Source organism: Atractosteus spatula, unplaced genomic scaffold (assembly GCF_055471065.1).
Source record: "Atractosteus spatula isolate fAtrSpa1 unplaced genomic scaffold, fAtrSpa1.hap1 Scaffold_67, whole genome shotgun sequence".
NCBI classification, from domain to species: Eukaryota; Metazoa; Chordata; class Actinopteri; order Semionotiformes; family Lepisosteidae; genus Atractosteus; species Atractosteus spatula.
The window spans coordinates 82,563-105,616 of NW_028296898.1; the positions used below are offsets into that span (position 1 = coordinate 82,563).

Genomic DNA, 23,054 nt, shown 5'->3' on the forward strand with positions numbered 1-23,054 from the left:
GCCCTGCTCTTTGATCTCCTGTCAACGGCCCGACAACGACCGCAGCCGCGGGGGGCGCCAGCCGGCCGGCCTCCTTAGCTTAGGCCCCTCCCACCAGCAGCAGCCGTGCCGAGTGAGCTGCAAGCGAAAGCGGACCGTCGGCACCTGCGGGCAGAGGCAAGGGGCAGCGCTCTCTCGGGAGGGACGGGGACACACACACACCTGCCTGCCTGCCGAAAAAAAGAAAGAAAAGGTGTATATACTAAGTTTTTTGGAGGGAAAACGGCCGGCTGTCGAAAGGGGCCCGCCTGCAAGGACGGGGACACACACACACACACACACACACACACACACACACACACACACACACACACACACAAGCCACGCCTGCCTCCCTGGAAAAAGGAGGAAAAAACTAAGTTTTTTGGAGGGAAAACGCACGGGAGCCGAAAAGGGGGCCGGCCTGCTTGCCGAGAGAGTCGAGGCGCGGGAAAGTGCACGGAGGGAGCACGGGAACGGGGAGGGGGAGAGAGAGAGACACAGAGACACACAGATGGACGAGAGACGAGACCGGAGAGGAAGGAGCTCCGGTCCACCTCGCTTGCTTGCTAGCTACGTCTGTCTTTTCACCGCTGAGAGAAGGTAGTGCACCGTTCCCGGAGGCGCTGCAATACCGGGCCGATGCGTGGAGAGGACGGAGCAAGCTCCTGATCCAGCTCCCTGTTCCAAAAATCCGTTTAATATGTGGTCCCCCGATGGGGGACGTATCAGATATTAAACTGATAAGAACAGATACTACACTTGATCTTAGCCAAAAGGCCGAGAAGCGATGCCCGACGCCGGCCTTGGGCGGGCGCGCGGGCGTCCGGCTGGCGCGCAGCGGCGCAGGCCGACGCCTCTGGAGCCCGGTCCGCACGCGGCTGCCGGCCGCCCGGACTCCGCTCTCCCCCTCTCTTGCCTGCCTGCTTGCTCGCCTGCCTGCCCGCCAGTCCCGGGCGGGGGCCCTGCTCTTTGATCTCCTGTCAACGGCCCGACAACGACCGCAGCCGCGGGGGGCGCCAGCCGGCCGGCCTCCTTAGCTTAGGCCCCTCCCACCAGCAGCAGCCGTGCCGAGTGAGCTGCAAGCGAAAGCGGACCGTCGGCACCTGCGGGCAGAGGCAAGGGGCAGCGCTCTCTCGGGAGGGACGGGGACACACACACACCTGCCTGCCTGCCGAAAAAAAGAAAGAAAAGGTGTATATACTAAGTTTTTTGGAGGGAAAACGGCCGGCTGTCGAAAGGGGCCCGCCTGCAAGGACGGGGACACACACACACACACACACACACACACACACACACACACACACACACACACACAAGCCACGCCTGCCTCCCTGGAAAAAGGAGGAAAAAACTAAGTTTTTTGGAGGGAAAACGCACGGGAGCCGAAAAGGGGGCCGGCCTGCTTGCCGAGAGAGTCGAGGCGCGGGAAAGTGCACGGAGGGAGCACGGGAACGGGGAGGGGGAGAGAGAGAGACACAGAGACACACAGATGGACGAGAGACGAGACCGGAGAGGAAGGAGCTCCGGTCCACCTCGCTTGCTTGCTAGCTACGTCTGTCTTTTCACCGCTGAGAGAAGGTAGTGCACCGTTCCCGGAGGCGCTGCAATACCGGGCCGATGCGTGGAGAGGACGGAGCAAGCTCCTGATCCAGCTCCCTGTTCCAAAAATCCGTTTAATATGTGGTCCCCCGATGGGGGACGTATCAGATATTAAACTGATAAGAACAGATACTACACTTGATCTTAGCCAAAAGGCCGAGAAGCGATGCCCGACGCCGGCCTTGGGCGGGCGCGCGGGCGTCCGGCTGGCGCGCAGCGGCGCAGGCCGACGCCTCTGGAGCCCGGTCCGCACGCGGCTGCCGGCCGCCCGGACTCCGCTCTCCCCCTCTCTTGCCTGCCTGCTTGCTCGCCTGCCTGCCCGCCAGTCCCGGGCGGGGGCCCTGCTCTTTGATCTCCTGTCAACGGCCCGACAACGACCGCAGCCGCGGGGGGCGCCAGCCGGCCGGCCTCCTTAGCTTAGGCCCCTCCCACCAGCAGCAGCCGTGCCGAGTGAGCTGCAAGCGAAAGCGGACCGTCGGCACCTGCGGGCAGAGGCAAGGGGCAGCGCTCTCTCGGGAGGGACGGGGACACACACACACCTGCCTGCCTGCCGAAAAAAAGAAAGAAAAGGTGTATATACTAAGTTTTTTGGAGGGAAAACGGCCGGCTGTCGAAAGGGGCCCGCCTGCAAGGACGGGGACACACACACACACACACACACACACACACACACACACACACACACACACACACACAAGCCACGCCTGCCTCCCTGGAAAAAGGAGGAAAAAACTAAGTTTTTTGGAGGGAAAACGCACGGGAGCCGAAAAGGGGGCCGGCCTGCTTGCCGAGAGAGTCGAGGCGCGGGAAAGTGCACGGAGGGAGCACGGGAACGGGGAGGGGGAGAGAGAGAGACACAGAGACACACAGATGGACGAGAGACGAGACCGGAGAGGAAGGAGCTCCGGTCCACCTCGCTTGCTTGCTAGCTACGTCTGTCTTTTCACCGCTGAGAGAAGGTAGTGCACCGTTCCCGGAGGCGCTGCAATACCGGGCCGATGCGTGGAGAGGACGGAGCAAGCTCCTGATCCAGCTCCCTGTTCCAAAAATCCGTTTAATATGTGGTCCCCCGATGGGGGACGTATCAGATATTAAACTGATAAGAACAGATACTACACTTGATCTTAGCCAAAAGGCCGAGAAGCGATGCCCGACGCCGGCCTTGGGCGGGCGCGCGGGCGTCCGGCTGGCGCGCAGCGGCGCAGGCCGACGCCTCTGGAGCCCGGTCCGCACGCGGCTGCCGGCCGCCCGGACTCCGCTCTCCCCCTCTCTTGCCTGCCTGCTTGCTCGCCTGCCTGCCCGCCAGTCCCGGGCGGGGGCCCTGCTCTTTGATCTCCTGTCAACGGCCCGACAACGACCGCAGCCGCGGGGGGCGCCAGCCGGCCGGCCTCCTTAGCTTAGGCCCCTCCCACCAGCAGCAGCCGTGCCGAGTGAGCTGCAAGCGAAAGCGGACCGTCGGCACCTGCGGGCAGAGGCAAGGGGCAGCGCTCTCTCGGGAGGGACGGGGACACACACACACCTGCCTGCCTGCCGAAAAAAAGAAAGAAAAGGTGTATATACTAAGTTTTTTGGAGGGAAAACGGCCGGCTGTCGAAAGGGGCCCGCCTGCAAGGACGGGGACACACACACACACACACACACACACACACACACACACACACACACACACACACACAAGCCACGCCTGCCTCCCTGGAAAAAGGAGGAAAAAACTAAGTTTTTTGGAGGGAAAACGCACGGGAGCCGAAAAGGGGGCCGGCCTGCTTGCCGAGAGAGTCGAGGCGCGGGAAAGTGCACGGAGGGAGCACGGGAACGGGGAGGGGGAGAGAGAGAGACACAGAGACACACAGATGGACGAGAGACGAGACCGGAGAGGAAGGAGCTCCGGTCCACCTCGCTTGCTTGCTAGCTACGTCTGTCTTTTCACCGCTGAGAGAAGGTAGTGCACCGTTCCCGGAGGCGCTGCAATACCGGGCCGATGCGTGGAGAGGACGGAGCAAGCTCCTGATCCAGCTCCCTGTTCCAAAAATCCGTTTAATATGTGGTCCCCCGATGGGGGACGTATCAGATATTAAACTGATAAGAACAGATACTACACTTGATCTTAGCCAAAAGGCCGAGAAGCGATGCCCGACGCCGGCCTTGGGCGGGCGCGCGGGCGTCCGGCTGGCGCGCAGCGGCGCAGGCCGACGCCTCTGGAGCCCGGTCCGCACGCGGCTGCCGGCCGCCCGGACTCCGCTCTCCCCCTCTCTTGCCTGCCTGCTTGCTCGCCTGCCTGCCCGCCAGTCCCGGGCGGGGGCCCTGCTCTTTGATCTCCTGTCAACGGCCCGACAACGACCGCAGCCGCGGGGGGCGCCAGCCGGCCGGCCTCCTTAGCTTAGGCCCCTCCCACCAGCAGCAGCCGTGCCGAGTGAGCTGCAAGCGAAAGCGGACCGTCGGCACCTGCGGGCAGAGGCAAGGGGCAGCGCTCTCTCGGGAGGGACGGGGACACACACACACCTGCCTGCCTGCCGAAAAAAAGAAAGAAAAGGTGTATATACTAAGTTTTTTGGAGGGAAAACGGCCGGCTGTCGAAAGGGGCCCGCCTGCAAGGACGGGGACACACACACACACACACACACACACACACACACACACACACACACACACACACACACAAGCCACGCCTGCCTCCCTGGAAAAAGGAGGAAAAAACTAAGTTTTTTGGAGGGAAAACGCACGGGAGCCGAAAAGGGGGCCGGCCTGCTTGCCGAGAGAGTCGAGGCGCGGGAAAGTGCACGGAGGGAGCACGGGAACGGGGAGGGGGAGAGAGAGAGACACAGAGACACACAGATGGACGAGAGACGAGACCGGAGAGGAAGGAGCTCCGGTCCACCTCGCTTGCTTGCTAGCTACGTCTGTCTTTTCACCGCTGAGAGAAGGTAGTGCACCGTTCCCGGAGGCGCTGCAATACCGGGCCGATGCGTGGAGAGGACGGAGCAAGCTCCTGATCCAGCTCCCTGTTCCAAAAATCCGTTTAATATGTGGTCCCCCGATGGGGGACGTATCAGATATTAAACTGATAAGAACAGATACTACACTTGATCTTAGCCAAAAGGCCGAGAAGCGATGCCCGACGCCGGCCTTGGGCGGGCGCGCGGGCGTCCGGCTGGCGCGCAGCGGCGCAGGCCGACGCCTCTGGAGCCCGGTCCGCACGCGGCTGCCGGCCGCCCGGACTCCGCTCTCCCCCTCTCTTGCCTGCCTGCTTGCTCGCCTGCCTGCCCGCCAGTCCCGGGCGGGGGCCCTGCTCTTTGATCTCCTGTCAACGGCCCGACAACGACCGCAGCCGCGGGGGGCGCCAGCCGGCCGGCCTCCTTAGCTTAGGCCCCTCCCACCAGCAGCAGCCGTGCCGAGTGAGCTGCAAGCGAAAGCGGACCGTCGGCACCTGCGGGCAGAGGCAAGGGGCAGCGCTCTCTCGGGAGGGACGGGGACACACACACACCTGCCTGCCTGCCGAAAAAAAGAAAGAAAAGGTGTATATACTAAGTTTTTTGGAGGGAAAACGGCCGGCTGTCGAAAGGGGCCCGCCTGCAAGGACGGGGACACACACACACACACACACACACACACACACACACACACACACACACACACACACAAGCCACGCCTGCCTCCCTGGAAAAAGGAGGAAAAAACTAAGTTTTTTGGAGGGAAAACGCACGGGAGCCGAAAAGGGGGCCGGCCTGCTTGCCGAGAGAGTCGAGGCGCGGGAAAGTGCACGGAGGGAGCACGGGAACGGGGAGGGGGAGAGAGAGAGACACAGAGACACACAGATGGACGAGAGACGAGACCGGAGAGGAAGGAGCTCCGGTCCACCTCGCTTGCTTGCTAGCTACGTCTGTCTTTTCACCGCTGAGAGAAGGTAGTGCACCGTTCCCGGAGGCGCTGCAATACCGGGCCGATGCGTGGAGAGGACGGAGCAAGCTCCTGATCCAGCTCCCTGTTCCAAAAATCCGTTTAATATGTGGTCCCCCGATGGGGGACGTATCAGATATTAAACTGATAAGAACAGATACTACACTTGATCTTAGCCAAAAGGCCGAGAAGCGATGCCCGACGCCGGCCTTGGGCGGGCGCGCGGGCGTCCGGCTGGCGCGCAGCGGCGCAGGCCGACGCCTCTGGAGCCCGGTCCGCACGCGGCTGCCGGCCGCCCGGACTCCGCTCTCCCCCTCTCTTGCCTGCCTGCTTGCTCGCCTGCCTGCCCGCCAGTCCCGGGCGGGGGCCCTGCTCTTTGATCTCCTGTCAACGGCCCGACAACGACCGCAGCCGCGGGGGGCGCCAGCCGGCCGGCCTCCTTAGCTTAGGCCCCTCCCACCAGCAGCAGCCGTGCCGAGTGAGCTGCAAGCGAAAGCGGACCGTCGGCACCTGCGGGCAGAGGCAAGGGGCAGCGCTCTCTCGGGAGGGACGGGGACACACACACACCTGCCTGCCTGCCGAAAAAAAGAAAGAAAAGGTGTATATACTAAGTTTTTTGGAGGGAAAACGGCCGGCTGTCGAAAGGGGCCCGCCTGCAAGGACGGGGACACACACACACACACACACACACACACACACACACACACACACACACACACACACACAAGCCACGCCTGCCTCCCTGGAAAAAGGAGGAAAAAACTAAGTTTTTTGGAGGGAAAACGCACGGGAGCCGAAAAGGGGGCCGGCCTGCTTGCCGAGAGAGTCGAGGCGCGGGAAAGTGCACGGAGGGAGCACGGGAACGGGGAGGGGGAGAGAGAGAGACACAGAGACACACAGATGGACGAGAGACGAGACCGGAGAGGAAGGAGCTCCGGTCCACCTCGCTTGCTTGCTAGCTACGTCTGTCTTTTCACCGCTGAGAGAAGGTAGTGCACCGTTCCCGGAGGCGCTGCAATACCGGGCCGATGCGTGGAGAGGACGGAGCAAGCTCCTGATCCAGCTCCCTGTTCCAAAAATCCGTTTAATATGTGGTCCCCCGATGGGGGACGTATCAGATATTAAACTGATAAGAACAGATACTACACTTGATCTTAGCCAAAAGGCCGAGAAGCGATGCCCGACGCCGGCCTTGGGCGGGCGCGCGGGCGTCCGGCTGGCGCGCAGCGGCGCAGGCCGACGCCTCTGGAGCCCGGTCCGCACGCGGCTGCCGGCCGCCCGGACTCCGCTCTCCCCCTCTCTTGCCTGCCTGCTTGCTCGCCTGCCTGCCCGCCAGTCCCGGGCGGGGGCCCTGCTCTTTGATCTCCTGTCAACGGCCCGACAACGACCGCAGCCGCGGGGGGCGCCAGCCGGCCGGCCTCCTTAGCTTAGGCCCCTCCCACCAGCAGCAGCCGTGCCGAGTGAGCTGCAAGCGAAAGCGGACCGTCGGCACCTGCGGGCAGAGGCAAGGGGCAGCGCTCTCTCGGGAGGGACGGGGACACACACACACCTGCCTGCCTGCCGAAAAAAAGAAAGAAAAGGTGTATATACTAAGTTTTTTGGAGGGAAAACGGCCGGCTGTCGAAAGGGGCCCGCCTGCAAGGACGGGGACACACACACACACACACACACACACACACACACACACACACACACACACACACAAGCCACGCCTGCCTCCCTGGAAAAAGGAGGAAAAAACTAAGTTTTTTGGAGGGAAAACGCACGGGAGCCGAAAAGGGGGCCGGCCTGCTTGCCGAGAGAGTCGAGGCGCGGGAAAGTGCACGGAGGGAGCACGGGAACGGGGAGGGGGAGAGAGAGAGACACAGAGACACACAGATGGACGAGAGACGAGACCGGAGAGGAAGGAGCTCCGGTCCACCTCGCTTGCTTGCTAGCTACGTCTGTCTTTTCACCGCTGAGAGAAGGTAGTGCACCGTTCCCGGAGGCGCTGCAATACCGGGCCGATGCGTGGAGAGGACGGAGCAAGCTCCTGATCCAGCTCCCTGTTCCAAAAATCCGTTTAATATGTGGTCCCCCGATGGGGGACGTATCAGATATTAAACTGATAAGAACAGATTTTTTTTATATTTATTAGAAAAACAGTACAAAAACAGAGCTTAAAAGTTTAATCTACCCACCACCTTTAACACCACGTGATCAAGTCCTTCCAGCGCTCCTTTGCGGCTGCGAAACCCCAGCGCATTATATCCCATCGGATTCTTCGGACCACATCCGCTTTCACTCTCCTCAGGATGCCTGCGATGGTCACCTCCACGCCGTTCCTGACCAGCTCAGTCCGTGCTTCCCACACGTACAGCTTCGTGAGACTGATCAGGAGCCACAGTAAGAAGCTGGCGGTCCAGGGACGGGAACCGGGCACTCCTCGCAGCACCATCCGCAGTGACAATGGGGAATCCAGACCTACCTGTGCGTATAGGTGTCTGCTGGTCCTCCACACCCCCTGCACGAACCCGCACTCCCAAAACACGTGGTTCACGGTCTCTTCACCTGTGCAGCCGTGTCTTGGGCACTGACTCTGCCGTGATAGTCCATGCGCATGCATGACGGACCTGACCGCCAACCGACCCCACACGCAGAGCCAGTTCAAGTCCTTCAACTTGTTGTCCAGGCCCTTTGGTTGGGCCTGCTGCCAGATTTCCCTGGGCACACCCAGGATCGCTGGCCTTTCCGACGTCAAAAGGGTCTTGTACATGAGCCTGTGGCTCAGCGCAGTCGTTCCTCCTTTGACCTCCGGGTGTGCCCGCAGCCACTGCACTGCGTGCCGGTAGTGCAGTGGGAGCCGCTCCGCCTTCGGGGTCGTGTTGCTCCAGACGGTCAGGTGTCGCATGCTCGTCGAGAGCCAGAGGCTCACAAACCGGCTACACAAGTGGGGCGGGTTCTCGTGCAGGATGACGCACAGGCCGGCGACGAACACACAGTCCAACTTCACCAGGAAGTCTGGAATCCCTCTGCCGCCGTCCGCGACGGGCCTACACATGTCCGTTCGTCTAATGCGCTCGTATGAGTGCCCCCAAACAAAGCCAAAAATGGTCCTCACCAGTTCCTTCCGTCGTCCTGCAGGTAGGGGGTATACCACTGCCAGGTGGAGCAGCAGGGGCAGGATCTCTACCTTCAGCACCAGCGCCTTCCCTATCCAGGTCAAAGACCGCTTCTGCCAAAGGCCCAGCTGTTGATTGATCCTTCGGAACCTGGCCTCCCAGTTCAAGCCCGCGGGGTCCACGTTGTGGAAGAGGACCCCCAAGACTTTCACTGGGCCGGTCGTCCTCGTCAGCCCTCCAAACGTCCGTGGTTCACATGGCCAGGTCCCGAACAGTTTAACCAGGCTTTTGGCGTGGTTCAGTCGGGCGCCGGTGCCTCTAGAGAAGGCCTCCACGATGTCCAACGCCCTCCCCAGGCCGCTTTCAGAGCCCAGGAAGAGCGTGATGTCGTCCGCATAAGCGGCGATCTTGGCTTCCTGCCCTCCTCCACCTGGCACTCGGATTCCTTCCACTCCGGGATCCGTCCGTAACTGGTCCAGCAGGAGCTCGATGTAAATGACGTACAACAGGGGGGAGAGAGGACAGCCCTGTCGCACACCACACCTTACGGGGATGCTCCTCCCCACTGCGCCGTTAATACATACCCGGGATATTGCGCCGTCGTACAGAGTCCTGATCCACCTAACAAAACTGTCAGGCAGACCCTTCTTCCGCAACAGCGCCCACAGGATCCCATGATGGACCCGGTCAAAAGCCTTCGCCTGGTCCAAGCTCACCAGCATGAGCGGCAGGCCCCTGTCCTCCACCCAGGAGATGACGTCTCGGATCAGCTGCAGCGTCCAGCTGATCTTTCTTCCTGCCACGCCACATGTCTGGTCAGCCTTGACCAGCTCCGGCATTACGGTTCTCAGGCGGCCGCCCAGCACCCTGGCCAAGATCTTATAGTCCGTGCACAGGAGCTGGATCGGCCTCCAGTTGCCCAGGTCCGCCTTGTCTCCACTCTTGAAAATCAAGGAGACGACTCCGGTCTTCATCGAGAGGCCCAACCCTCCGCCGTTCAGGACCTCATTGAAGACCTGCACTAGGAAAGGCTCCAGCTGACTCCAGAAGGTGCGGTAAAACTCGGTCGGCAGGCCGTCAACGCCAGGGACAGTGCCTTTCTTCAAACCCAGCATTGCCGTTCGGACCTCTGCCCCCGACACTGGACCGACCAGTGCGGATGGGTCTTCTACCGCCGTCTCCACACCCTCCAAGAGCCTGTCCTTAGTGCTCGAGTCGATCTCCTTCTCTGAAAACAAGGCTTCGTAGAATCCTGTGGCGCACCTCAACATCCCGGGTATATCCGTGGCTGCAGTCCCGTCTTCGCGCCGGATGGTGTCGAAAAGACTGCGCTCTTGCTGTCTTCTCACGGCGCTGAAGAACTGGGCCGAGCAGCGTTCTTCTCCTTCCCTCCAGATTCCCTGCAGCCTGAAAAGGAAGTCCTGTGCCCGCTGCAGCCACTTGTCCTTAAGCAGGCCTCTGACGTACGCAACTCGTTCGCCATCGAAGGCGCCCCCCTGGTTCAGCTGGCCATACAGTGCCTCAAGCTCCTGCTGGAGTTGGGTGCACTGGCGTTCCTCCAGTCTTCGCCGGATCCAGCAGTATCTTTTGGTAACCGTTGCGATGATGAGTTTACAAGATTCCCACCAGTGCACCGCGGAGCTGAAGAGTGCTCTCCTCTTCTCAAGGTCTCTAAGCACTGCCTCCATCTTCCTTTGGTATCTCGCCTCAAGTAGGACTTGCTTGTTCAGCTTCCAGTATCCGGCCTGGAAGCCGGGGTCCTCGACACCAAAGGAGACTGCCAGCAACTGATGGTCTGAAAACCAGGTGGGGGTCACCTGCCTGCTTAGGACTTTCCACTTTACAGTGGAGAGGATATAATCGAGGCGTCTGAAAATCCCCCGTCCGTTGTCCCAGGTGTGGTGTGCAACGTTATCAAACCCGTCTCGCAATCTGAAATCTGTGATCAAGGACCTCAGCAGGTGAACTCCCTCGCCGTGCGAGTCTCCTAAGTCGACATTGAAGTCGCCGCCCATGATCAGCTCCCTGTTGGTGTATAGCAAGGGCTCCAGATCTCTCAAAAAGGAGCCCTGCTGGCGTCTGTCTGCTGGGGCGTACACACCGATTAGTCTGATCTTCGTCCCCTTCAAGGCGCCATCCACCACCAGCAGACGTCCGGGGATCACTGAGCTGACCATCTGGACGGCGAAGCTTGGCGAGCCACACAGGATACCCACACCGGCAGAGTTCACCCCTCCGACGCTCCACCACGAAGAACCCCTCCTCCACGCCTTCTGGAGGGCCCTCACGTCGTCGAGGTCCTTGAGATGTACTTCTTGGAGGAAACACAGATCCAGATTCTTCTGAGACAGGTATGAAAACACCGCCGTCCGCTTGTCCTTTTGCCTCAAACCCCTCACATTGGCTGTTGCCACCACGAGGGTCATGGTGGCTCTAAGGGGGGGCTGTCACTCTCCATCTCCTCTCCCTGGCCGGGCTCGGGTGAGCTCGCCGCCCCTGCTGTACTCGCAGAGGTGTCACTGTCCGAGGTCTCCATAAAGGCGACCCCCCCCAGGGGGCTGCATTGAAAACCCTGTTCGGGGGTAAGCATGCCGGCCTGGCAGTCCACTATCGGGCTGCCCTCGTCTGTCGCAGCCTGCGCCACCGAGAAGGTGTGGCAGATTGCCGGACCGGACCCCTGTCCGGGAGGCAGAGAGTCCGCGGTGTCATCAGACTCGGAGTCACTCGAGGCTGACTGGGGCGTCTCTTCCACCATCTGTTCCGGGCCTGTCACCTCCTCCCGGTGTTCTCCGTCGTCTCCTCCTTCATCCGTCCTCTTCTTCTTCTCCTGGGTCTCCTTCTGCCGCCTCCCAGCTCGGGACCGTTTCTGCAGTTTCTTTCCTAGGGGGGTAAGAGCTGGTGCCCCCCCCTCCTCTCCCACCGGCCCCGACGCTGCAGGTGTTTCTGCCGCCACTAGGGGGCGCGTCCCCCTCACCACATCTGCCCAGCTAGGGTTCCTCACCTCCCGTGAAGTTCCCGGTCGTGCCTCTTCTTCTCCTGCGAGTTCTCCTTGTCCTCCTTCCTGCCCTCCATCCTCCTCCTGCCTTTCCTCCCGGTGCTTACCCCCTTTCCTGTGGGCCTTGCCGCCCTCCGGTCGGTCTTCCTCCTCCCCGTCGGTCTCCTCTGGCCGCTGTACCCAGTCTCGGATCTCCTTCTCCAGGTCCTTGCCCCTCTGGCTGCACTGCCGGAACAAATGCCCCGTGTTCCCACACAGGGAGCACTCCTTTACTGGGCATGCCCGTGTGGAGTGGCCAGTGCGGTGGCACTTCCCACACTCTCCGACAGTGCACGACCCCTCGCGATGTCCAAAGCCACGACACTTCCTGCAAAAATCCGGCTGGTTCCAATAATACAAATACCCCCTACCTGGCCCGATGAAAAAGTTGCCCGGTGGGTGGGCGAAGCCGTCCGGCGACCTTAGATCCTGCCGTAGCTCGACCTGATAGCGGCGCTTCCCAGTCCAGACAGTACGGGTGTCACTGATGACATATGGGCCCTGAAGCACCTCCACGTACCGACGCAAAAAGGTCGTCACATCCTGGTCAGTCAAAAAAGGCTCGAACATGTGGACGACCACCCACCTTTTATTGTCGCCTCGCAGGCCCCCGCACTCATACTCACGCAGCTTCCCGTCCGCCTTCGCTCGTGCACATCTCTCCGCCGCCTCCTTGTGCAGTGTAGCACTGGTGAAGGTGGCATCCATAAATTTCTGTGCCCGGTTCCCCTGCAGACATAAAAGATCGCTCGCCTTACATCCCAGTATCCCGAACAGCACTTCGTCTTCAAAAAGCTCACGTCCCGGAGGCTCCGTCTCCGCCTTCCAATGAAAGCGGATGGTCCATCGTACGCTGGGGTTCAGCCCGTCCTTCGTCGCCTCCCCGGGATCCGCAGCCATGACGAAAAGCAGCCTTTCGGCTGCCAAGCAGCCCACGCACCAAAAGTCCCAAGTGAAACGCAAATCCAAAAGTCCAAAATCCAAACGCAAATCCAAGAAAACAGTCCGGGGTCCAAATGAAACAATCCAACGGCGTCCTCAGTAGAAAGGTGTTGTCCTCCGATCTCGTCCCTCCCTCGACCTCCGACCTTGGCCAAAAGGCCGAGAAGCGATGCCCGACGCCGGCCTTGGGCGGGCGCGCGGGCGTCCGGCTGGCGCGCAGCGGCGCAGGCCGACGCCTCTGGAGCCCGGTCCGCACGCGGCTGCCGGCCGCCCGGACTCCGCTCTCCCCCTCTCTTGCCTGCCTGCTTGCTCGCCTGCCTGCCCGCCAGTCCCGGGCGGGGGCCCTGCTCTTTGATCTCCTGTCAACGGCCCGACAACGACCGCAGCCGCGGGGGGCGCCAGCCGGCCGGCCTCCTTAGCTTAGGCCCCTCCCACCAGCAGCAGCCGTGCCGAGTGAGCTGCAAGCGAAAGCGGACCGTCGGCACCTGCGGGCAGAGGCAAGGGGCAGCGCTCTCTCGGGAGGGACGGGGACACACACACACCTGCCTGCCTGCCGAAAAAAAGAAAGAAAAGGTGTATATACTAAGTTTTTTGGAGGGAAAACGGCCGGCTGTCGAAAGGGGCCCGCCTGCAAGGACGGGGACACACACACACACACACACACACACACACACACACACACACACACACACACACACACACAAGCCACGCCTGCCTCCCTGGAAAAAGGAGGAAAAAACTAAGTTTTTTGGAGGGAAAACGCACGGGAGCCGAAAAGGGGGCCGGCCTGCTTGCCGAGAGAGTCGAGGCGCGGGAAAGTGCACGGAGGGAGCACGGGAACGGGGAGGGGGAGAGAGAGAGACACAGAGACACACAGATGGACGAGAGACGAGACCGGAGAGGAAGGAGCTCCGGTCCACCTCGCTTGCTTGCTAGCTACGTCTGTCTTTTCACCGCTGAGAGAAGGTAGTGCACCGTTCCCGGAGGCGCTGCAATACCGGGCCGATGCGTGGAGAGGACGGAGCAAGCTCCTGATCCAGCTCCCTGTTCCAAAAATCCGTTTAATATGTGGTCCCCCGATGGGGGACGTATCAGATATTAAACTGATAAGAACAGATACTACACTTGATCTTAGCCAAAAGGCCGAGAAGCGATGCCCGACGCCGGCCTTGGGCGGGCGCGCGGGCGTCCGGCTGGCGCGCAGCGGCGCAGGCCGACGCCTCTGGAGCCCGGTCCGCACGCGGCTGCCGGCCGCCCGGACTCCGCTCTCCCCCTCTCTTGCCTGCCTGCTTGCTCGCCTGCCTGCCCGCCAGTCCCGGGCGGGGGCCCTGCTCTTTGATCTCCTGTCAACGGCCCGACAACGACCGCAGCCGCGGGGGGCGCCAGCCGGCCGGCCTCCTTAGCTTAGGCCCCTCCCACCAGCAGCAGCCGTGCCGAGTGAGCTGCAAGCGAAAGCGGACCGTCGGCACCTGCGGGCAGAGGCAAGGGGCAGCGCTCTCTCGGGAGGGACGGGGACACACACACACCTGCCTGCCTGCCGAAAAAAAGAAAGAAAAGGTGTATATACTAAGTTTTTTGGAGGGAAAACGGCCGGCTGTCGAAAGGGGCCCGCCTGCAAGGACGGGGACACACACACACACACACACACACACACACACACACACACACACACACACACACACACACAAGCCACGCCTGCCTCCCTGGAAAAAGGAGGAAAAAACTAAGTTTTTTGGAGGGAAAACGCACGGGAGCCGAAAAGGGGGCCGGCCTGCTTGCCGAGAGAGTCGAGGCGCGGGAAAGTGCACGGAGGGAGCACGGGAACGGGGAGGGGGAGAGAGAGAGACACAGAGACACACAGATGGACGAGAGACGAGACCGGAGAGGAAGGAGCTCCGGTCCACCTCGCTTGCTTGCTAGCTACGTCTGTCTTTTCACCGCTGAGAGAAGGTAGTGCACCGTTCCCGGAGGCGCTGCAATACCGGGCCGATGCGTGGAGAGGACGGAGCAAGCTCCTGATCCAGCTCCCTGTTCCAAAAATCCGTTTAATATGTGGTCCCCCGATGGGGGACGTATCAGATATTAAACTGATAAGAACAGATACTACACTTGATCTTAGCCAAAAGGCCGAGAAGCGATGCCCGACGCCGGCCTTGGGCGGGCGCGCGGGCGTCCGGCTGGCGCGCAGCGGCGCAGGCCGACGCCTCTGGAGCCCGGTCCGCACGCGGCTGCCGGCCGCCCGGACTCCGCTCTCCCCCTCTCTTGCCTGCCTGCTTGCTCGCCTGCCTGCCCGCCAGTCCCGGGCGGGGGCCCTGCTCTTTGATCTCCTGTCAACGGCCCGACAACGACCGCAGCCGCGGGGGGCGCCAGCCGGCCGGCCTCCTTAGCTTAGGCCCCTCCCACCAGCAGCAGCCGTGCCGAGTGAGCTGCAAGCGAAAGCGGACCGTCGGCACCTGCGGGCAGAGGCAAGGGGCAGCGCTCTCTCGGGAGGGACGGGGACACACACACACCTGCCTGCCTGCCGAAAAAAAGAAAGAAAAGGTGTATATACTAAGTTTTTTGGAGGGAAAACGGCCGGCTGTCGAAAGGGGCCCGCCTGCAAGGACGGGGACACACACACACACACACACACACACACACACACACACACACACACACACACACACACAAGCCACGCCTGCCTCCCTGGAAAAAGGAGGAAAAAACTAAGTTTTTTGGAGGGAAAACGCACGGGAGCCGAAAAGGGGGCCGGCCTGCTTGCCGAGAGAGTCGAGGCGCGGGAAAGTGCACGGAGGGAGCACGGGAACGGGGAGGGGGAGAGAGAGAGACACAGAGACACACAGATGGACGAGAGACGAGACCGGAGAGGAAGGAGCTCCGGTCCACCTCGCTTGCTTGCTAGCTACGTCTGTCTTTTCACCGCTGAGAGAAGGTAGTGCACCGTTCCCGGAGGCGCTGCAATACCGGGCCGATGCGTGGAGAGGACGGAGCAAGCTCCTGATCCAGCTCCCTGTTCCAAAAATCCGTTTAATATGTGGTCCCCCGATGGGGGACGTATCAGATATTAAACTGATAAGAACAGATACTACACTTGATCTTAGCCAAAAGGCCGAGAAGCGATGCCCGACGCCGGCCTTGGGCGGGCGCGCGGGCGTCCGGCTGGCGCGCAGCGGCGCAGGCCGACGCCTCTGGAGCCCGGTCCGCACGCGGCTGCCGGCCGCCCGGACTCCGCTCTCCCCCTCTCTTGCCTGCCTGCTTGCTCGCCTGCCTGCCCGCCAGTCCCGGGCGGGGGCCCTGCTCTTTGATCTCCTGTCAACGGCCCGACAACGACCGCAGCCGCGGGGGGCGCCAGCCGGCCGGCCTCCTTAGCTTAGGCCCCTCCCACCAGCAGCAGCCGTGCCGAGTGAGCTGCAAGCGAAAGCGGACCGTCGGCACCTGCGGGCAGAGGCAAGGGGCAGCGCTCTCTCGGGAGGGACGGGGACACACACACACCTGCCTGCCTGCCGAAAAAAAGAAAGAAAAGGTGTATATACTAAGTTTTTTGGAGGGAAAACGGCCGGCTGTCGAAAGGGGCCCGCCTGCAAGGACGGGGACACACACACACACACACACACACACACACACACACACACACACACACACACACACACACAAGCCACGCCTGCCTCCCTGGAAAAAGGAGGAAAAAACTAAGTTTTTTGGAGGGAAAACGCACGGGAGCCGAAAAGGGGGCCGGCCTGCTTGCCGAGAGAGTCGAGGCGCGGGAAAGTGCACGGAGGGAGCACGGGAACGGGGAGGGGGAGAGAGAGAGACACAGAGACACACAGATGGACGAGAGACGAGACCGGAGAGGAAGGAGCTCCGGTCCACCTCGCTTGCTTGCTAGCTACGTCTGTCTTTTCACCGCTGAGAGAAGGTAGTGCACCGTTCCCGGAGGCGCTGCAATACCGGGCCGATGCGTGGAGAGGACGGAGCAAGCTCCTGATCCAGCTCCCTGTTCCAAAAATCCGTTTAATATGTGGTCCCCCGATGGGGGACGTATCAGATATTAAACTGATAAGAACAGATACTACACTTGATCTTAGCCAAAAGGCCGAGAAGCGATGCCCGACGCCGGCCTTGGGCGGGCGCGCGGGCGTCCGGCTGGCGCGCAGCGGCGCAGGCCGACGCCTCTGGAGCCCGGTCCGCACGCGGCTGCCGGCCGCCCGGACTCCGCTCTCCCCCTCTCTTGCCTGCCTGCTTGCTCGCCTGCCTGCCCGCCAGTCCCGGGCGGGGGCCCTGCTCTTTGATCTCCTGTCAACGGCCCGACAACGACCGCAGCCGCGGGGGGCGCCAGCCGGCCGGCCTCCTTAGCTTAGGCCCCTCCCACCAGCAGCAGCCGTGCCGAGTGAGCTGCAAGCGAAAGCGGACCGTCGGCACCTGCGGGCAGAGGCAAGGGGCAGCGCTCTCTCGGGAGGGACGGGGACACACACACACCTGCCTGCCTGCCGAAAAAAAGAAAGAAAAGGTGTATATACTAAGTTTTTTGGAGGGAAAACGGCCGGCTGTCGAAAGGGGCCCGCCTGCAAGGACGGGGACACACACACACACACACACACACACACACACACACACACACACACACACACACACACACAAGCCACGCCTGCCTCCCTGGAAAAAGGAGGAAAAAACTAAGTTTTTTGGAGGGAAAACGCACGGGAGCCGAAAAGGGGGCCGGCCTGCTTGCCGAGAGAGTCGAGGCGCGGGAAAGTGCACGGAGGGAGCACGGGAACGGGGAGGGGGAGAGAGAGAGACACAGAGACACACAGATGGACGAGAGACGAGACCGGAGAGGAAGGAGCTCCGGTCCACCTCGCTTGCTTGCTAGCTACGTCTGTCTTTTCACCGCTGAGAGAAGGTAGTGCACCGTTCCCGGAGGCGCTGCAATACCGGGCCGATGCGTGGAGAGGACGGAGCAAGCTCCTGATCCAGCTCCCTGTTCCAAAAATCCGTTTAATATGTGGTCCCCCGATGGGGGACGTATCAGATATTAAACTGATAAGAACAGATACTACACTTGATCTTAGCCAAAAGGCCGAGAAGCGATGCCCGACGCCGGCCTTGGGCGGGCGCGCGGGCGTCCGGCTGGCGCGCAGCGGCGCAGGCCGACGCCTCTGGAGCCCGGTCCGCACGCGGCTGCCGGCCGCCCGGACTCCGCTCTCCCCCTCTCTTGCCTGCCTGCTTGCTCGCCTGCCTGCCCGCCAGTCCCGGGCGGGGGCCCTGCTCTTTGATCTCCTGTCAACGGCCCGACAACGACCGCAGCCGCGGGGGGCGCCAGCCGGCCGGCCTCCTTAGCTTAGGCCCCTCCCACCAGCAGCAGCCGTGCCGAGTGAGCTGCAAGCGAAAGCGGACCGTCGGCACCTGCGGGCAGAGGCAAGGGGCAGCGCTCTCTCGGGAGGGACGGGGACACACACACACCTGCCTGCCTGCCGAAAAAAAGAAAGAAAAGGTGTATATACTAAGTTTTTTGGAGGGAAAACGGCCGGCTGTCGAAAGGGGCCCGCCTGCAAGGACGGGGACACACACACACACACACACACACACACACACACACACACACACACACACACACACACACACAAGCCACGCCTGCCTCCCTGGAAAAAGGAGGAAAAAACTAAGTTTTTTGGAGGGAAAACGCACGGGAGCCGAAAAGGGGGCCGGCCTGCTTGCCGAGAGAGTCGAGGCGCGGGAAAGTGCACGGAGGGAGCACGGGAACGGGGAGGGGGAGAGAGAGAGACACAGAGACACACAGATGGACGAGAGACGAGACCGGAGAGGAAGGAGCTCCGGTCCACCTCGCTTGCTTGCTAGCTACGTCTGTCTTTTCACCGCTGAGAGAAGGTAGTGCACCGTTCCCGGAGGCGCTGCAATACCGGGCCGATGCGTGGAGAGGACGGAGCAAGCTCCTGATCCAGCTCCCTGTTCCAAAAATCCGTTTAATATGTGGTCCCCCGATGGGGGACGTATCAGATATTAAACTGATAAGAACAGATTTTTTTTTTTTTTTTTTTTTTATTGAAAAACAGTTCATAAAGGTCAAACATTCAACAATCTTCACCAACCATAAACAACACAACCACAAATGTACAAACGAAACAAACCATCCCACAAACCAAACCCCCCATAACAAACCCATACCTCCACCCAGGGTAACACAAACTAACCATCCCGCACAGCATATCCTCATATCATACCACACCCCACCCACGTCAAACCCCCCAAGACATACATAACAAAACAATAACATCCTTCGGCCCTCGCCCACAGTCCAAAATACGTCTCTACCCATACCCTTCCACAAACTGACACCAGAATGCTCCTTCCCTCATATCCATAATCCCGCCCTTCATGCAAATCATCCCGTCCCCTCCGCACCCTTTCCCCCCTTCATCCGCTCTTTCCTCCTTTTCAAAGCTGCATGAAGTTCATTCAACGCCCTAGCACACTCTATCGCCCTATCTCCTGACACCCTCACTGCCGTCACCCGAGACCCCTCAAGTTGATATTCGAACTTTAGAGAGTCATAAAACCTCTCCCGGGAATGCAATTCCGCTATAATGCCCTCGTCACGAACATTACAATCCAATCTACAGGGTACTGTCCAAACGTCAGCACTACACCCCTCATCTACATCCCTGTCCCACGGAGTCTCCTTCCCCTTAGACCATTGAATACGATCTACCCGTGGTATGGCCCAACGGCCTAACACCTTCTGGAATTCTATAGCCCTAGCCTCCCTCCCTTGCCTCGTGTCCCGAACTACTCCAGATCCACCCTCCCCGGGTGTCTCTACTGCCCCTTCACTACTCTCTGCTCCTAGTGATCCCTTACCAATCCCATCACTACTCGTCTGCCCTGTCGCATCCCCCACCTTTGCCTGACCTGGCGTCTCCCTGCCCGAACATTCCATCTCACCGTCCTCCTCCGAATCCTCCACAGCCAACACCTCAAAGGGGTTGGGGTCACCAACACTCATCCTACCCCCCTTAGCCTTACTCCGTTGTTCCTCCCCCTCCGGCTTCCTCTTCGACTTCCGCTTTGCTCTTATCTCCTGCGCCTCCTTCCTTCCTTCTTCCGCAGACATTACTTCTGCCCATGAAACCCCTTCCACTAAACCTTTAGACCCTTCTCCCACCTTCCCTTCATCCTCCTGAACCTTCCCCCCAGAAGCCTCCGCCAAACCCACAACCATCGCCAAAGTCTGCGACAGACTCCCCTCTCCCAGCTCCTCTCCCGGTGTCCCCACAGTTTCTGGCACGATATCCATATCGTCACTCCCCAAACCCTCAACCCGACCAGTCACCTCCTCGTCCCTCGATGTTCCTGCAACCCTGACTGTATCCTGCTTGTCCGTCCCCGGCTGCGCCCTCGAAGGCACTGGCCCCGCTGATGCAGCCTGTGCATATGTTCGAACCTTTCCCGAACACCGATTATACATGTGCCCCTTCTCGCCACATAGATTACACACAGGCTCTTTCTTACAGTTTGCCCCCACATGCCCCTCCTCCCCACACCTTCTACATATTATACATGGACAAGTTGCAACCACATGCCCCTCCTTACCACACCTCCGACAGCCACCTGGCTGACCCGGGTAAAACAGATACCCACGACTCGCACCAATCATAAAATTTGCTGGCGGATGCACCACGGCCCCCCCCAGCCCCGCACTGGCCCGGAAGCGGACTAAGTACCTCCGCCTGCAGTTCCAATAGCCGCCTGCATCAAAAACTTTATGTCCCGGACCCTGTACATCAACAAACCGCTTCAAAAAGAATCGCACCTCTTCCTCCGGCACAAAGGGGTCGAACACATGCACTTGCAATGGCCTCAACTCCCTTTCAAACAGCGGCTCCAAATAAAAAACATTCAGCGGTTCACAATCCTTGATTGCCAATGCCTTCTCCCAAACCTTCCGACAAATCACAGCCGATGCCAAAGTCAGATCCACTGTACCTTTCCCCACAAAGTCCTGGAAACATAAAACATCCTCCACCTTCAAAGAAAAAGTCTCCACCAAAATCCGACGTGCAAACACCGCTCGATCCAAAAAGGTCCGTCCGACCTCCAAATCCCGCAGCACAAACCGCACAGAGTCCCTCATTCGTCCCTCCCGGGACCGAGGGTCTCCCGCCACCATTCCGCCACTCCGCTCGCCCATCGCCGCCTTCCCAGGAACAGGAATCCGTCAACCCGGTATCCTCCGACTCGTCTGCCTCCAACGCTCCCCTCACGCAGCAGTCCTCCGGCCCGGATACACAGCAACTCCAACTCCTCGTCAGCTCCTCGCCAGCTCCTCGTCCGCTCCTCGTCCGCTCCTCGTCCGCTCCTCCCGTCGCCTTCCCGACCCCCTGGACTAAGACCTCGGAATTGCGGGCTTGCCGGCTTAAACCTTGATCTTAGCCAAAAGGCCGAGAAGCGATGCCCGACGCCGGCCTTGGGCGGGCGCGCGGGCGTCCGGCTGGCGCGCAGCGGCGCAGGCCGACGCCTCTGGAGCCCGGTCCGCACGCGGCTGCCGGCCGCCCGGACTCCGCTCTCCCCCTCTCTTGCCTGCCTGCTTGCTCGCCTGCCTGCCCGCCAGTCCCGGGCGGGGGCCCTGCTCTTTGATCTCCTGTCAACGGCCCGACAACGACCGCAGCCGCGGGGGGCGCCAGCCGGCCGGCCTCCTTAGCTTAGGCCCCTCCCACCAGCAGCAGCCGTGCCGAGTGAGCTGCAAGCGAAAGCGGACCGTCGGCACCTGCGGGCAGAGGCAAGGGGCAGCGCTCTCTCGGGAGGGACGGGGACACACACACACCTGCCTGCCTGCCGAAAAAAAGAAAGAAAAGGTGTATATACTAAGTTTTTTGGAGGGAAAACGGCCGGCTGTCGAAAGGGGCCCGCCTGCAAGGACGGGGACACACACACACACACACACACACACACACACACACACACACACACACACACACAAGCCACGCCTGCCTCCCTGGAAAAAGGAGGAAAAAACTAAGTTTTTTGGAGGGAAAACGCACGGGAGCCGAAAAGGGGGCCGGCCTGCTTGCCGAGAGAGTCGAGGCGCGGGAAAGTGCACGGAGGGAGCACGGGAACGGGGAGGGGGAGAGAGAGAGACACAGAGACACACAGATGGACGAGAGACGAGACCGGAGAGGAAGGAGCTCCGGTCCACCTCGCTTGCTTGCTAGCTACGTCTGTCTTTTCACCGCTGAGAGAAGGTAGTGCACCGTTCCCGGAGGCGCTGCAATACCGGGCCGATGCGTGGAGAGGACGGAGCAAGCTCCTGATCCAGCTCCCTGTTCCAAAAATCCGTTTAATATGTGGTCCCCCGATGGGGGACGTATCAGATATTAAACTGATAAGAACAGATACTACACTTGATCTTAGCCAAAAGGCCGAGAAGCGATGCCCGACGCCGGCCTTGGGCGGGCGCGCGGGCGTCCGGCTGGCGCGCAGCGGCGCAGGCCGACGCCTCTGGAGCCCGGTCCGCACGCGGCTGCCGGCCGCCCGGACTCCGCTCTCCCCCTCTCTTGCCTGCCTGCTTGCTCGCCTGCCTGCCCGCCAGTCCCGGGCGGGGGCCCTGCTCTTTGATCTCCTGTCAACGGCCCGACAACGACCGCAGCCGCGGGGGGCGCCAGCCGGCCGGCCTCCTTAGCTTAGGCCCCTCCCACCAGCAGCAGCCGTGCCGAGTGAGCTGCAAGCGAAAGCGGACCGTCGGCACCTGCGGGCAGAGGCAAGGGGCAGCGCTCTCTCGGGAGGGACGGGGACACACACACACCTGCCTGCCTGCCGAAAAAAAGAAAGAAAAGGTGTATATACTAAGTTTTTTGGAGGGAAAACGGCCGGCTGTCGAAAGGGGCCCGCCTGCAAGGACGGGGACACACACACACACACACACACACACACACACACACACACACACACACACACAAGCCACGCCTGCCTCCCTGGAAAAAGGAGGAAAAAACTAAGTTTTTTGGAGGGAAAACGCACGGGAGCCGAAAAGGGGGCCGGCCTGCTTGCCGAGAGAGTCGAGGCGCGGGAAAGTGCACGGAGGGAGCACGGGAACGGGGAGGGGGAGAGAGAGAGACACAGAGACACACAGATGGACGAGAGACGAGACCGGAGAGGAAGGAGCTCCGGTCCACCTCGCTTGCTTGCTAGCTACGTCTGTCTTTTCACCGCTGAGAGAAGGTAGTGCACCGTTCCCGGAGGCGCTGCAATACCGGGCCGATGCGTGGAGAGGACGGAGCAAGCTCCTGATCCAGCTCCCTGTTCCAAAAATCCGTTTAATATGTGGTCCCCCGATGGGGGACGTATCAGATATTAAACTGATAAGAACAGATACTACACTTGATCTTAGCCAAAAGGCCGAGAAGCGATGCCCGACGCCGGCCTTGGGCGGGCGCGCGGGCGTCCGGCTG

The 23,054-nt window shown here is 60.9% G+C and overlaps 15 non-coding genes and 1 pseudogene across 15 annotated transcripts; all 16 read right to left on the reverse strand.

The window, feature by feature from the left end:
• Nucleotides 1–619: 619 nt before the first annotated feature.
• LOC148805694 (U2 spliceosomal RNA) lies at nucleotides 620–810 on the reverse strand. Its single transcript, XR_016090030.1, has one exon. It is a non-coding gene; the product is annotated as a U2 spliceosomal RNA (small nuclear RNA).
• Nucleotides 811–1,597: 787 nt separating this feature from the next.
• LOC148805695 (U2 spliceosomal RNA) lies at nucleotides 1,598–1,788 on the reverse strand. Its single transcript, XR_016090031.1, has one exon. It is a non-coding gene; the product is annotated as a U2 spliceosomal RNA (small nuclear RNA).
• Nucleotides 1,789–2,577: 789 nt separating this feature from the next.
• On the reverse strand, nucleotides 2,578–2,768 carry LOC148805696 (U2 spliceosomal RNA). The gene has a single exon (XR_016090032.1). It is a non-coding gene; the product is annotated as a U2 spliceosomal RNA (small nuclear RNA).
• Nucleotides 2,769–3,557: 789 nt separating this feature from the next.
• Nucleotides 3,558–3,748, reverse strand: LOC148805697 (U2 spliceosomal RNA). Its single transcript, XR_016090033.1, has one exon. It is a non-coding gene; the product is annotated as a U2 spliceosomal RNA (small nuclear RNA).
• A 791-nt stretch (nucleotides 3,749–4,539) lies between these two features.
• On the reverse strand, nucleotides 4,540–4,730 carry LOC148805698 (U2 spliceosomal RNA). Its single transcript, XR_016090034.1, has one exon. It is a non-coding gene; the product is annotated as a U2 spliceosomal RNA (small nuclear RNA).
• Nucleotides 4,731–5,519: 789 nt separating this feature from the next.
• On the reverse strand, nucleotides 5,520–5,710 carry LOC148805699 (U2 spliceosomal RNA). Its single transcript, XR_016090035.1, has one exon. It is a non-coding gene; the product is annotated as a U2 spliceosomal RNA (small nuclear RNA).
• Nucleotides 5,711–6,501: 791 nt separating this feature from the next.
• LOC148805700 (U2 spliceosomal RNA) lies at nucleotides 6,502–6,692 on the reverse strand. Its single transcript, XR_016090036.1, has one exon. It is a non-coding gene; the product is annotated as a U2 spliceosomal RNA (small nuclear RNA).
• A 787-nt stretch (nucleotides 6,693–7,479) lies between these two features.
• LOC148805701 (U2 spliceosomal RNA) lies at nucleotides 7,480–7,660 on the reverse strand (annotated as a pseudogene).
• A 5,895-nt stretch (nucleotides 7,661–13,555) lies between these two features.
• On the reverse strand, nucleotides 13,556–13,746 carry LOC148805702 (U2 spliceosomal RNA). Its single transcript, XR_016090037.1, has one exon. It is a non-coding gene; the product is annotated as a U2 spliceosomal RNA (small nuclear RNA).
• A 793-nt stretch (nucleotides 13,747–14,539) lies between these two features.
• On the reverse strand, nucleotides 14,540–14,730 carry LOC148805703 (U2 spliceosomal RNA). The gene has a single exon (XR_016090038.1). It is a non-coding gene; the product is annotated as a U2 spliceosomal RNA (small nuclear RNA).
• Nucleotides 14,731–15,521: 791 nt separating this feature from the next.
• LOC148805704 (U2 spliceosomal RNA) lies at nucleotides 15,522–15,712 on the reverse strand. Its single transcript, XR_016090039.1, has one exon. It is a non-coding gene; the product is annotated as a U2 spliceosomal RNA (small nuclear RNA).
• Nucleotides 15,713–16,505: 793 nt separating this feature from the next.
• On the reverse strand, nucleotides 16,506–16,696 carry LOC148805705 (U2 spliceosomal RNA). The gene has a single exon (XR_016090041.1). It is a non-coding gene; the product is annotated as a U2 spliceosomal RNA (small nuclear RNA).
• Nucleotides 16,697–17,489: 793 nt separating this feature from the next.
• LOC148805706 (U2 spliceosomal RNA) lies at nucleotides 17,490–17,680 on the reverse strand. The gene has a single exon (XR_016090042.1). It is a non-coding gene; the product is annotated as a U2 spliceosomal RNA (small nuclear RNA).
• Nucleotides 17,681–18,475: 795 nt separating this feature from the next.
• Nucleotides 18,476–18,663, reverse strand: LOC148805707 (U2 spliceosomal RNA). The gene has a single exon (XR_016090120.1). It is a non-coding gene; the product is annotated as a U2 spliceosomal RNA (small nuclear RNA).
• A 3,183-nt stretch (nucleotides 18,664–21,846) lies between these two features.
• Nucleotides 21,847–22,037, reverse strand: LOC148805708 (U2 spliceosomal RNA). The gene has a single exon (XR_016090043.1). It is a non-coding gene; the product is annotated as a U2 spliceosomal RNA (small nuclear RNA).
• Nucleotides 22,038–22,822: 785 nt separating this feature from the next.
• On the reverse strand, nucleotides 22,823–23,013 carry LOC148805709 (U2 spliceosomal RNA). Its single transcript, XR_016090044.1, has one exon. It is a non-coding gene; the product is annotated as a U2 spliceosomal RNA (small nuclear RNA).
• Nucleotides 23,014–23,054: the final 41 nt, after the last annotated feature.